Below are 12,670 nucleotides of genomic sequence, written 5' to 3' on the forward strand. Positions count from 1 at the left end.
CGAGCCCGCACACTCCAAGGAGGGCTTGTCAGAGACGCCCAGGCATGGGCATGGCTGACGGCTGGTGCCTGGCCCCGCTGTCAAAGGCCCTTGGTGTGAGGGCCAGAAGGCAGCTCGTTTCCCACACCACCCTTCTGATGGGTGCAGATTAGCTGTGACCTATCCCTGTCCCAGGGAAGTCGCTGCTGTACAGGATGGAAGTATCCGCATCTGTAGCGTGTACCAGAGACCTGCTGGGCGCCAGCATCCTGGGTCATCAGGCTATGGAGACCCAGCAGCATCTCTCTCATTTTCACTCTGTATTTTCAGTTGCACAAGCAAACCAAACCATAAAAATAAAGACATCTTTTAAACAGATGCTCACCCCTGCCCCTGCCACCCTGACGTGTAAAGTGTCTTCTCTCCCCAAGGTCTCTGTGCAGAAGCAGACATGAGGCTTGCCTGGTTACGATCGAGGCAGACGTGAATTAGCTTTGACGTTTCACATTTGTTTGTATCCGAAGTAGACCTTCCTCTTCTATAGTGTGTTAAAGTCGCCGTGTAGTGGCTGCAGGCTCACCCGGTCATCTTAGTCCTTTATTTTTGTTTCCTGTTCTCATTGGTACCTTTTCCTCTTTGTTTCTGTAGGATGTTCTCAGGCAGGTGATCCTCATGAGATTGCCCGATGTCGTGGTGATCGGCAAGGACCCGCTGTCTGGTGAGTGAACGCTGTGAACAAATAGCTATGTACAGAATTCTCATTTGGTTTAAATAATATACAGCCCCACACATGGAAAACAGACGGCATGTGTACACCCAAGTAGAAAGCACTGTGTAGAGAAAGGATTTTTTTTTGTAGCTTATCTGATTTTTTCTCCCCCTACAGCAGACTACTGTCTCACCGGTGAGATTTTATGAAAAGATGAGCCTAATTAAATATGTTGCCCTTTGGATTTAGGCAGAAGCATGGAGGAAGTCAAGAAGGTGCTGGTCCTGCTCCTGGGCTGTGCTGTCCAGGTAGGGCTTGCACAGGGGTGGAGGGGGCCTGCCCTCAGCCACCTGTGTTTGGGTTTGTGGGGATAAATCTCCTCCTTAGTGAGGTAGGAGTGAAGTTGCCTACAGCCCAACGTGACACATCCCTGGATTCCTGAGAGAAGGGACCACTCAATAGTTAGCAGCCGATGCTAGTGCCAAGGCACCTTTGGCAAGAAGCAGGTGGGGATTCCTCAGCCTAGGGTGCCATTAGCAAACTGTCCCCTGTATAGGGACACCTAGAGCAAAGGTGAGAAACTACATACAGCCTGGGGACAGAATCTGACCCACCCATTGTTTTTGAAAGTGAGCTTTCAAGGGAACAGAACCCCAGTAGTTCCTTGTGTGTCACTTCTGGTTGCTCTCACACCACAATGGCAGAGCCGAGACCAAATGGCCTGCAGACTCCTAAAATTTTTTTACCACCCAGCACTTCAAGGATGTAGTTTGCCACCCCTTGCCTTAAACCAAGTTTTCTTTTTTATTTTATTTTATTTGTTATGGTTTTTTTTTATTTTTATTGATTTCAGGGGGAGGGAGGGAGAGATAGAAACATTGATGAGAGAGAAACATTGAATGGCTGCCTTCTGCATGCCTCCTACTGGAGATCGAGCCCCAAACCCAGGCATGTGCAACCTGGTCATGTGCCCTGACTGGGATTTGAACCCCAGGCCTCCCGGTGCCTGGGATGATGCTCGACCCTGAGCAACAGCAGCCCAGCAAACCCGGTGTTCTTGATCTTTACTTGTTTCAGAGTCGCCTGGAGAGGTTGTTTCATGTGCAGATTTCTGTGTTTCACCCCCAGTGTTTTCAAACTAAAGGTCTTTTTATAAACAAGCACCCCAGGTGATTCAGATGTAGATGTTCAGAGCAAGTTCTAGAGGAACCCCAGTCTTGGGCGATAGGGAGGACATGTTCTTGGAGGAATATAAAAGAGGAAGCCAGGGACTGGGTGTGCCGTTGGTTTGGAAACTCTGAGCTGCACTGGGCCCAGGTTGTCTCACTGGCAAAATGCTCCCATTGACACGGGTTACCCTCCACAGCGTGAGACGAGAGAGGAGTATATAAACCGGATCCAGGAGCTGGACAGTGAGACCCAGGCCAGGATCGTGGCCCATATTCAGGAGGTAGGTGTGTCCCTGGCTTCGTGGGGCTCAGCCGTGGACCCCACTCCTGTGTAGCCAGGAGGCAGGCTCTCTCCACCAGGGAAAAGTTTAAAGACTATGTCACCCATTTGTGATTTTACTAGGTTTAGGTTTCAGACACCACAGAAATGTCGATCCTGTTTGGAAAGGTAGTGTTCTGTAGGGCCTCCAACCCCAGAAGCGCCAAGCTGTCCTTTGCTAGTTCAAAAACGCCACTTGAGGGACCAGAGGGGAGAAACATAGCCTTTATTACTTACATCTGGGCCAGGGTAGGCTAGGGGCTTGCTTATCCATCAGAGGAGAGAGGGAGAGGGAGGGAGTCATGCTGGGGATGGCCTGTGTGCAGACCAAGGACAAACAGCCTGGTGAGGCTTGTTAGCCTTCAAGGACATGGGCAACCATTGGGTCTGTGCAGCTGGGCTCTGCATGGCCCCTGGCCAGGCAGACACCTTGCCCCTGACTGGGAGTGGTCTGGGCTGTGTCCTTGCTTGACCCTACAGGCTGTCATCAGCAAGCTAAAATAAAATGGGAGTAAGAATTTAAAACGTTCTTTAAAACCTCCTCAGTCAGGTCTTCTGCCTTCTGTTCTTGACTAATATGGACTCAGACTACTTTTAAGTACTGTCAAGTGATTCGGGCTCCAAATTTGATTTAGAGGTCCTGAAAATATATCTGGCAAATGTCACCCTGCTTCAGATGGTTGATCTTCATGGAGAAAGATGCTCTGTGTCAGTGACGCGGCAGAGAAACAGGCTGCCACCACCTGGGAGGTTAGGAACCACCAGGTCCCAGAAGGGCTGTCACCATAGACTCTTCTCCTGGGCTGGGGTGAGAAGGGCTCTGCACTGAGGACGGCCCCTCGGCATTGACCTTGGCAGAGGTGGTAACAGAGAAGTGGTTTCCCTGGAAACTGGGCCTGTGGGGCAAGCCCCTACCTGAAAATGGGTTTCCCTGATACACCCACACCCTCCCTTCCAGAAGCAGCCTTGTATGTTTAAGTATCTTAGGAGATGAGGTTCAGCCTTCAGTCTGATTGGACAGGTGAGATAAAGGCATGAAAAAGACAGGAGCAGGAGCACATAGGAGCAGGTGTGTGACTGGCAGGGGCAGCTGAACACAGCTCCCTATGCCGGTGCCGGGGACAGGCTGGGCTGATGGATCCACAGCCGCCAGGAACCAGGGGTGCTGGGTTCTGGGTTCTGAGTCAGCACTGGAGCAGAGATGGATGCAGCTTGCTGTAGTCTAGGGGAAAGTCAGCATTGTGGTAAATACACTTAGCCATTCATGTGGGCAAGTGGCCACCTGTCAGCCTAAGAACCATTCTGCCTTTTGATTTCCCTGGTGTGTCCACATGTTTTGAAAATGTATGTACCTGGGGACTAGGTCTGCCACTCGCTGTCTTTTCTGCTCAGCCAGCAGGATATTTGTAATAAAAGGGGGTTGCAATGCAACCCAAAGATTCCTGAGTGATGATGAAATTCAGGGCTGCCTTTGGGAAGTAGGTGCTCTTGGCCCCTCGCAGCTGCTCCCTGCCCAGCCGCTGCAGCACCTTCCCATGTGTGCCCTTCAGAATTAGTTGGGTGCTTCTTAAACATTCAGGTGCCCAGGCCCCGCAAGAGACCTACAGAGTCAGAATCGGGGGAGGAGCAACATATACCTTTAATTAAAGCTGCTCGTGTGATGGATGTGTGGCTGGGGTTGCATCCCAAGATCCCCTTTACAGACATGAAAGGCCTTTCCCAGGCACTGGTGTGGAGCAGGCCTAGAGCCCAGCTCCTGAGTCCCAGATCCTAGCCTTTGGGGTGCCCTGTATCATGGGCCTCTGTTCCTACCCAGCAGAAAGGGAAAACTAGGTGCTTCTAATGGCCTGTGGGGCTGAGATACAGGCTTATCTGAAAATTATCTTAGATTATGAAATGTTTGCCCCCAAAATAACATGAGATTGTTATTACTCAATATTCTGACATAAGCATTTTAATATTGTGCCATGTTCGCCTTAGATTTTATTTTAAGAAATAAGATTCTATTCCTCTCTCGCCCTCGCACTTGCGAGGCTGACCTTCTCTGTGTGATGAATGGATGGTGCTCCATTCAGAACATCTAAGGACTATTGAGGAAACTACTGCATTGTAAGGAGCTTTCTGGTGTTAAGTCAGTGTCCTCTTTGAGCTGGTGATGAAGGCAGAAGTGGTTTGTGTTAGTAAAGAGCTCGGCTGCAGAGAGTGGGGCTGCACTTGCTCAGGAGGCCCCTGCCGGCCACAGGAAACTTGTAGATGAGGGTTATTAATGTCAGTGACATGGGTTAGCTGTGGGAGTGTCCGCCTAGGCCCCAAGGCAAGGCCTTGGGAGGTGAGTGCTCTTGGTCCCACACAGCTGCTCCCTGCCTGGCCTCTGCAGCACAGTCCCATGTGTGCCCTCAGGTGACCCACATCCAGGATAACATGCTGGATCTGCACATCTTGGAGGTTCCAGACGTGTCCCGGGAGGAGCTGGAAGCCTCCTTGAGGAACATGCTGTCTCACCTGAGGAGGCTCGTAGATGAGCGAGATGAATACAGGGAGGTGTGTTTGCAGGGGGCCCAGCAGCCTGGTGGGACAGGTGGGGAGGGGGCTGGGCCTAGGGTCCTCGTTATGGGCCACTCTCCTCATCCCAACTCTCTCTCTCAATCCCACACACCACTCTGATCCCTGGCAGAGGTGTTGCGGGGGCAGGATGTGGGGACTCTCCCTACAGTGCACAGTTACTTCTGAATCACCTGCATCAGGGTAGAAGTTGAACTTGAGGACCCTGTTCCATTCATGCCCCTGTCTCACTAAACATGTCATCACTTTTTACAAACTTACATCACTGTTCTCCTGCCCCTCTTCTGTTCTTGCAGTGTTGGCTGCCATCTTCTCTTTTACTTTCTTCTGTCTTTTGGTCATTTTTCACCAAGTTCTAGGGCAGGCACTGTGCTGGGCACAAGAGCCCACACTGAGACCCCCTCTCTGCCCTGCTGCAGATAATCGTGGACCTGACTCAGGGGCGGGACCACCTCCGAGCACAGCAGCTGCCCTGCCCCCTCCAGGCCTCCAGTGCTGAGTCCGCACCCGGCCCAACCAGTGTCCTGCCCAGCGAGGATGGGCAGCACCTGGTCCTGGAGCTAGTGGACACCAAGTCCAGGCTGTGCCACGTCAGCCAGGAGCTGTGAGTCCTCCAGTGCCCGGCCTGTCTGCTCTTGTGTGTGTGTCACCAACACGTTTCTAGCACATGTGGTTCACTTCCCTGTGGTACAGTGGACAGGAGCACTCTGACTCAAGCCTTGGAGTCATTGGGCTCTGCTCTGAGCTTGGTCCCTGTTTGACCCTGGACTAGTATACTCCCACCGAGGGCCTCACAGGAGGGATTCTGCTGGGACTTTAGGGCTCCTCCCAGTCCAGATATTACAAGCTAAGAGGCCTCTGTTCACCCTCAGGCCCAATGTGGGGCTCGAGTGGTCACACACTGGTGTGTGTGTTCTTGGCTGGAGGGAGGATGTGTCTCACCCTGTCTGTTGAGACAGTTCCCCCTTTCCTGCAGCTGGTGATGTCACCTGGCCTGTCATCTCAGGAGCTGCCTGCCTTCACCTCCCTGCCTGCGTGTGGGCCTCACTGCCTGCCTGGCTGTGGGGTGGATCAGTGGCTCAGTGGCTCCTGGGGTCTCCTATCCTGTCCCTTACCCTCCAAGGAAAACTCAGTGTCTGGTGGGTGTAGTCTGAGAGCAGGCATTGAAAACTTAAGAATAGGAAATCCCAAAATGGCAGCAGACTGAGTGGAAGCTACACTGACACTCTCCCGGGACCAAACTGGAATGACAACTAAACTATAGAAAAAGCAACCTGAATAATCAACTGCAACTGAAGATGAGCTAAAGAGCACCCTCATAACCAAGGAGGAAAATGGGAGACCACATGGAGACTGGTAGGAAGTGCAGAGGCTTGAGCAGGCTGGCTGGGCTCCCACAGGCAGCAGCTGCTGGTCTGGAGGGTTATATCAGCTGTGGGTGGTTCCACTGAGAACTGTGGGGCCTAAACCCCAGGCTGTGCTCCCCAACCCAGAGCACCGGACCTGAGAAAGGTGCCCACATAACATCTGGCTGTGAAAAGCAGCAGGGTTTCTGTCTGCCAGGAAGAGATGGCTGGAAATGCAGGCATCCTCTTAAAGGGCCAACAAAAAGTTTTGAGTGCAGCCACTCACCTTGGGCTCCAGAAGAGGGAGAGCAGAGTGGACTGAAGCTGTTGAGGAAAATCCAGGGATGCCGCCTCTGGCCATAGAGCTGGAGGACAGCCATCTGGACTCCTGTGCCAAGTCATTCCCCCATACTACAGAGGACATCTTTCTCAGGCAGACATTTACTACCCAGCCAGCTTTTGTCTGGGGGGGAAGCAATTGCCCCACCCTTTGGAAAACCTCTCACCCCACTCTGTGGTCTACAGCCTGAGGCTCATTAAGAGACTAAGAATAATAATCAGCCTGCAGGCAGAGGTGGACCTCTGGATGCTTTAAGTCTTTGCCTGATCTGCTTCTAGACCCAGGGTTTGGAAAAACAGATCTTGGTGCACATCCTGTTCCTTTCTCAAATGCACTCAGCACCAGCAGAGAGAGCCACAAGTTATGGGTCACTTATGGCTCCAAACAGGGTACCCAAGGCCTATCACAAACAATGTCTGACATAGGCCTGCCCCAGAAACCCTCCCAAAAGACTGAGAGTCCTAGGAGATTTACCTAATACAGAGAAACAAACCCAAGCAGCCAGCCAAAATGGGGAGACAAACAAACAAACCCCAAATGAAAAAACAAGAGAATTCTCCAGAAGAAGATCTAAATGAAATGGAGATAAGCAATCTTATCAGGTACAGAGTTCAAAATAATGATTGTATGGATGCTCGACAGCATGAGAAAAGATATGGAAACCATGAAGGAAATGGAAAATGGAGAAAAGGGAATAGTGGTTCACTGCTGGTGGGAATGTAGACTGGTACAACCACTCTGGAAAGCAGTCTGGCAATTCCTCAAAAAATAAATAATAGAGCTACCATAAGACCCAGGAATTCCTCTCCTGGGTATATATTCAAAAAACTCCAAAACATTTATTCACAAAGATATATGCACCCCTATGTTCAGTGCAGCATTATTCATGGTGCCCAAGACATGGAAACAACCAAAGTGTCCTGTGATAGAGGACTGGATAAAGAAGATATGGGACATGTACACAATGGAATACTACTCAGCCATAAGAAAAGACGAAATACTGCCATTCGAAATAACATGGATAGACCTTGAGAATATTATGCTAAGTGAAATCAGTCATAAAAAGCTAAGAACCATATGATTTCACTCATATGTGAGATATAAAACTAGAACTTGTGGACACAAACAACAGTGTAGTGGTTGCCATAGGAAAGGGAGTGGGGAGGTGGGGGTAAAGAGGGTCTTAATATATGGTGATGGGAGAAGATAGGACTATGGGTATTGGGTACAGAGAGCAATATACAGATCTTGTAACATAGAAACACACACCTGAAACCGATATGTTCATATTAACCATTGTCACCCCAATAACTTTAATAAAGTGTTTAAAAAATTAAGAATGACATAGCACAAATAAAGAATACATTGGGCCCTAGCCAGTTTGGCTCAGTGGTAGGAGTGTCGGCCTGAGGACTGAAGGGTCCTGCGTTCCATTCCAGCCAAAGTCATGTATTTTGGTTGCAGTCTCGATCCCTGGCCCTGGTCAGGTCATGTGCGGGAGGCAACCAATCTATGTGTGTCTCACAACAATGTTTCTCTCTCTCTCTCTCTTTCTTTCTCTCCCCCTGGCCCCACTTTCTCTGAAAAACATTGGAAAATTATCCTCAGTTGAGGATGAAAAGAAGAAGAAGACATTAGGAGGGATAAACATATTAGAGGAAGATGAGGATCATATCAGCCAATTAGAACACAGGGTAGAAAAAAAGCACTCAGAAATCCAAAAATAAAAAATAAAGGACAGTTTAAGGGAACTGGGGGACAACATGAAATGTAACAATATTTGCATCATAGGAGTCCCAGAAGGTGAAGAAAGTGATCAAGGGATAGAGAACCCGTTTGAAGAAAGAATGGCAGAAAACTCCCTTAATTTGGTCAAGGAAAAATCACACAAGTTCAGGAGGCACAGAGAGTCCCAAGCAAGAAAAATCCAAAGAGGCCGATGCCCAGACACATCATAATTAAAATGCCAAAAATTCAAGTCAAAGAATCTTAAAGGCAGCAAGAGAAAAGCAAGCTGTCACCTACAAAGGAGCTCTCATAGGCTGTCAACTGATTTCTCATCAGACACTCTACAGGCCAGAAGGGAATGGCATGAAGTATTCAAGGTAATGAAAAGCAAGGATCTAAAACCAAGACTACTCTATCCAGCAAGGCTGTCATTCAAGATAGATGGTGAAATAAAGAGCTTTCCAGACAAAAAAAGCTAAAGGAGTTTATCACCACCAAACAAGCATTGCAAGAAGTGTTAAAGGGACTGCTGTAATCAGAGTAGAATGCAAGGTAGAGCGGAATTCAGCTGTGTATGTTGTGGTTTCTTTGAGAAGCGTGTGGAGTTCAGAAAACAGGCAAGGTATTCCCAGTAGGCTAGAGGAGGGAGGCTGCTTTGACAGGAACTAGAAGGGACCATGGAGACAGGTCAGAGGGGGGAGGAGGAGGACTTGGCTCCACAGCTGGAGGAGACCCCCCAGAGCTGCCCCAATGTCTGTCCCAACTACCATTCTCCCCTTTCTCAGCTGTCCAGCCCCACCCCCTGCCCATCCCCATCCCCCTCAGCTCTGCAAAGAGAAGCCATGCACAGAAGGCTTTGCAGTCTTCTGAGGTGTCTGTTCCTATTGGGTGTCTTCCCTCCACAGGCAGGAAGAAAAACTGAAACACAGGGAGGCACTGGAGCAGCTGGAGAAGCTTCTGAACAGTGAGCAGAAGGCTCTTCAGCAGGAGCAGAGGAGGAAGACCACCCTTGCCAATGAGAAGCAGAGGCTATGGGGAGAGCTGGACAGGTAACCGCCCCACCCCACGCAGCGGCGTCTGCCAGGGTTTCATTCAGAACAACTCACTCAGCACCCGCTGAGCAAAACTCGAGAGAGTCCTCTGGTGATGGTGCATTTTTACCAACCCTGTCATGTTAACTGCTGGATGGTAAGAAGGTAAAAGGGGACCCCAGCTGGTGGCTGGGATGGCAGGACTAGGGACACCTGGGATGGTGCCCTGTCTGGGCTTGGACAGCCTCACCTCCCACACTGGTGATGGTGATGATGGCATTGGGCCCGGGCACCTTCAGCCTCTAACTCCAGCGATCGGTCCCCTGAGGGAAGGAGGGAGAGTCCGTCCTCATTCACAAATTCCCTGTGTGTGAATCACCTACTGGCTGAAATGTCCTTGTAACCCCCAGACCAGCACCTGCGGCCTTTTGTGGGCATGCGCAGAGTGCGGGACACCAGCGTCGCCTGATGTGCACATTTGCAGCTGAGGTCGACGAGGCCTTTGATTCCTGCCTTGTGCAGCTCACACTGCAAACAAGTGTCCTTCTTGTGGCCCAGTTAGTGCCATGATTTTCTCGTTTTGTGCTTTTTGGTGGCAATTTTGCTATTGGAAATGGCCCCCAAATGGAGTGCTGAGTGCTGCCTAGTGCTCCCATGTGCAGGGCTTCCCTAGGCCTCATGGAGGACACGAGTGGTAGATAAGGCTCCTGCAGGCAGGAGTCCCGGTGTTGTTGCTGTGAGTACATTACACAACATCTTTATGTCTTGGTCAGTTGACAAAAGTGTGGCCTGAGGCGCACAGGAAAGTTGGCAACAGGTTCAGTGGACACTGATTCCATGTTCACAGTGACAATAGAGCATTATACCGGGGATCACGGGAGTGAATGAGCTCTTTCACAGGTGAGGAAACAGCTCAGAGAGAGTAACTCTCTTGTTCAAGGTCAGTGCTCCTAGTTAGTGGCTCAGTCAGGACTTGAGTCCAGGTCTTGTCTCAACCCAGAGGTATGACCATAGGAAGCATTCCTCTCCACAGCCTTGTTTTAGCATGTCCTTGGGGGCTGCAAACTCAGGTGCCTCTGGTGGCCAGGCAGGTCCAGGATGTGGGGAAGGAATGTCAGTGACAGACCACAACTTCGTGGAGAGCACACACCGTCTGAAGGCATCAGCTGGGAGGTGGGCACGGGGCTGCCAGGTCATCTTTTGTTGATGCTTTTTTCTTCTGAGAAGCTAGACATCTGAACGTTGATATAAAACTTAAAATTTTTTAATGTTGATAAACTAATTAATTTTTTAAAAAACAACTGTGTGGGCCAAACTGGACACATCTATGTTCAAACAGGCCATGAGCCTCTGATAATTGGAGGTTTCTGGTATAAATATCCCCCAGGAAACCCAGTCAGGTAATTTATGATGATAATTTCAGTGGATTTACATAATATCTGGAATCTCATATTTTATTTATCTCAGGAGTTGAAATTAGAAAGGGGCTTGGAATTGGGGAGAAGAGCTGGGAATAGGCATAGAGTTTTAGAGCAAAATTGTTCTGGTTCAATGTTTTTAAAAAGTGTTTTAATAGAAGAATACTTTTTTCCAAGTAAGCAGGGGTACCAGTGCCTTAAGTATGAAAGATTTTAACAGTGATGCTCTGTTAAAGTGGTGTCTGAGCCTGCCTGTCCTGTCCCCCCAGCCCACAGTGGGGTACCAAGGGGAGCCTCATAGGACCCCAATAGCCACAGTTTGAAAACTGCTGATTTTGTTCAACCTTTCACTTACACTTGAGAAAAACTAAGGCCCAGAGAGGATGCAGTTTTGATTAAGGTTGCACAGGTGGGACAGAGCCTGGGAGTGCTCCTCAGACCTTGACGCTGTGTCTCTCCATCCCCAGGGTCAATATCCTGCACCAGCAGCTAAAGTGGGAGCATAGGGAGCTGCAAGCCCACAACAAGGAGCTGGAAACCTCACTGGACAGCTTGCAACTGGAGTTGAAGCACTGGCAGGCCCAGTACTATGAGCTGAAGGCGGAGCACGAGGAACTGCAAGCCCACACCAACAAGCTGGAAACCTCGCTGGACAGCTCAAAGCTGGAGGTAAACCGCTGGCAGGCCCAGTCTGCAGGGCAGAAGAGGGAGCAGGAGGAGCTGCGCACCCACAACAAGGAGCTGCAAGCCTCCCTGGACAGCTCAGAGCTGGAGGTGCACCGCTGGCAGGCCCGGTACCACGAGCTGAAGGAGGAGCACTGGAGCATGGAAACCTCACTGACCAAGCTGCACAAACAATGCGAGGTGAGGCCCGGGGCTGGTGGGCCTCGGGACGCCGGGCTGAGTTCCCTGGGCTGACAGCCTTGGTCTCGGCCGGGTGGGAATGGGCCATCACTGGGGTCTGTGCTCAGAGACTGTGTGTGAATGTCACACAGAGGCCGAGGGGAAGCCAGGAGTATTTGAAGGGACGAACTCCATGGCTGGCAGGGATGTGTTAGGAAACACCTTTCATCTGACCTTGGCTCTTTGCAGGGTCGGGCAGTGCATGGAAGCAGCCCAGTACCGTTTCATGTCTGTCTTCCAGCTGAGCACTTTGCTCTGTGCTCACCTGGCTCCTCTCACTCAGTTCTCACAATGATCTTGTGAGCTGGGGCTCCTGTCTCATCTCTCTTAACTGGTGGGTTGGAACTCAGTCTGAAGCCAGAGCTTTTTACTCTCTTGTTACACCAACCACGATGATATTCCAGAGCGGGAGGTGCCAGCCTCACCCCAAGTTCAGATCCAGACTCCCCTCCCCTGCTTGTTTTTGTATGTCTGTGAACCAAAACAGCTTTTACAGTTTTAATGGTTGGGGAATCAAAAGAAGAAGAATATTTGGTGTGAAGTGAAAATGGTATAAAATTTAAATGTCTGTGTCCACAAGTAAAGTTTTTTTGTTTTTGTTTTTTATCACAGCCACAACCATGCATGTGCATTTTATCTCTGGCTACTTTCCTGCTGTAATAATGGAGTTGAATAGTTGAAACAGAGACCACCATCCTGCCAGAAAGCCTAAAATATTTACTATCTCGCTCTTTACAGAAGAACTGTGCCAACCTCATCTAGAGCAGGGATGTCCAATCGGAATATAATGCAGGCTGCCACACATAATACAGAATTTTCTAGTAGCTACATTAAGAAAGTAAAAGGAAACAGGTGGGATTAATTTTAATGATATATTTTATTTAGCCTTTATATCTAAAATATCACATGTATCCCTAGAAAACTTATTAATGAGATTTTTTTCTTTAGTTTTTTTATTGATTATTTTGAGAGAAAGGGGGAGGGAGAGAGAGAAACATCAATGAAGAGAGAGTCATTGATTGGCTGCCTCCTGCATGCCCTCTCCTGGAAAGTGAGCCTGTAACCATGTGCCCTGACCCGGAATGGAACAGGTGACCTCCTGGTTCATGGGTCAACGCTCAACCAGTGGACCACACCAGCTGGGCAGCTTATTAATGAGATATTTA

General features: G+C 49.6%; 1 pseudogene; it reads left to right on the forward strand.

Moving 5' to 3' along the window:
* LOC107532701 (protein Daple-like) overlaps window positions 1–12,670 on the forward strand; it is a 41,404-nt pseudogene that overhangs the window by 10,249 nt on the left and 18,485 nt on the right.

This window comes from Miniopterus natalensis, chromosome 13, assembly GCF_054644295.1.
Source record: "Miniopterus natalensis isolate mMinNat1 chromosome 13, mMinNat1.hap1, whole genome shotgun sequence".
NCBI lineage: Eukaryota > Metazoa > Chordata > Mammalia > Chiroptera > Miniopteridae > Miniopterus > Miniopterus natalensis.